This window comes from Myotis davidii, unplaced genomic scaffold (assembly GCF_000327345.1).
Source record: "Myotis davidii unplaced genomic scaffold, ASM32734v1 scaffold89, whole genome shotgun sequence".
NCBI lineage: Eukaryota > Metazoa > Chordata > Mammalia > Chiroptera > Vespertilionidae > Myotis > Myotis davidii.
The window spans coordinates 4,976,218-4,977,970 of record NW_006300372.1 but is presented as its reverse complement, the minus strand read 5'-3'; the positions used below and the strand labels follow the sequence as shown (position 1 = coordinate 4,977,970).

The 1,753-nt window shown below is 54.2% G+C and overlaps 1 protein-coding gene across 2 annotated transcripts in view; it reads left to right on the top strand.

Moving 5' to 3' along the window:
• The window catches only part of DPYSL3 (dihydropyrimidinase like 3), a 106,009-nt gene that overhangs the window by 44,702 nt on the left and 59,554 nt on the right, over positions 1-1,753 (top strand). The window lies entirely within an intron of this gene.

Here is a 1,753-nt window from a genome sequence, read left to right as displayed (position 1 = left end):
CGGGGGTCAGCCCAGCCGGCGCGGCGGGCGCCACCCAGACGGAGCGACCCTGGGGCTTGGGGAAAACAAAACAAAGAGGAAACCCAAACACTGGCGCGGAGAATTTAGGACCATGTAGCCTCCTTTCCCACCGCCCGTAGTTCCCCAAGAACGGTGGGCTCACGGCTCTCCCCGGACCCCCGCTCCTCCTGGGGTGTCGGTGTGCGCCGCGCCAGGCCAGGGGTGCTTTTTGTCTAAGGTTGCTTTTGGCGGGGCGGGGTGTAGGGAGATGACACCTTTCCCCAGGGCACTGGGCGGCCCGACCGCGCCCCTCTCCCCGCTCCAGCCCCGTGGCGCTGCCCGCCGGGGCGCTAGGGTGTTGGGGTGTCTGGACCGTCCGTCCTCACGCTGTCCCCTTCTTGCCTGCATTCACCCGATTCACATTTCAGTGCGTCATATTCGGGACCGGACAGCTAACGTGGCTGTAGCGGGCATGATAACTGTTGTGTGTCTTTTTTTTTTTTTTTTGCCCTCGATGTATTTTACATTTTTCGTGCCATTTCTCCTCCCCAGCCCACGAAAAGGCTGAGTTTTTAGAGCAGATTTTAGTTTGCAATCGCAAGCGCACGCTGTGTGCATGCGGTGTCCAACTGCCATTGTGTGCGAGACAGAGCCACCCTGGGCCTGCGGGTGTCAGATGCGCTGGGCGAGCCCTAGGCAGGGGTGGGGAGGGGAGGTGCCAGGATCAGGTACGGAAGCACACTTATACCAGCGACCAGCAAGATGCTTTCAGGGCAAAATACCGCGCCCTGGGCTGGGATGCCTCCAAAATACCCTGAAATGATGCCCCCCCTCCCCCCCCAATGGAAGGGACATACCACAAGCTAGGATGGGCATTAAAAAAATAAAATAAAAGCAAAACAAAAAAAGAGTGTGTCCTGACATTCGGTAGTTTAGCGCGGAGCAGGGCAGTTGTGCTTTGTCTATAGTGAATGAGGTGTGTGTGTAGTGCGTGTGGTGTGTAGTAAGGGAATGGGTGGCTACTCCATCTTTGCAGGGCAAACAAAGGAAGTGATCAGCTGGCCCCTGGGAGGCTCTGCAGCTGCCCTAGGGCAGAGCTGTACCTGCTGCTGCACTTAATTGGCCTCAATTCATTAGGTTTTGCTGTGGGCATGGGTCTGTTTGCACTTGTTCTCTTAGGCTTGGAACATCCTGTGCGTTTGTGATTGCCCTGCAGGACCTTCCCCTCTGTCGGCAGCAGGAGGCTGTTCTTGCCTTGCGTGCACTTGGCTAGGTGCTTTATTTCTGTTGCAGCATCCTTCATTTTTCATGCACTTGGGCTTCATGCCACACAAGTGTGCCCCACCCCTACCTGCTGTTTACCTGGTCCCAGGGAAGAAACACTCCCCCCGGGAAAGCGTTGGGATGCGTAGGGATCCTTTTGTCAGGTAGAGGGGATGGGTTGAAACCCATCCTTCTTTACCATCATTACCTGATACCATGAACTTCACATTATCGAAGAAACATTGTAGGTCATTTACAATGCACGGTATTTTCTCAGTGCCGGTTGCTTTTGCAAAGAGCTGTGGAGGGTATAGTAAAAAAAGAAAAGGCTGATTAGGACAAAAGCTCACTGTTTATACTTATTTCCCTAACTCAGAAGAGGTGCGCCCAGCTGTCATGCTATATGCAGGAGGTATGGTGCATATATGCCACTTGCTATACATCCAGTATGCATTTGCCAGTTCTCCTGTTTGGGATAAGAACAGACCCC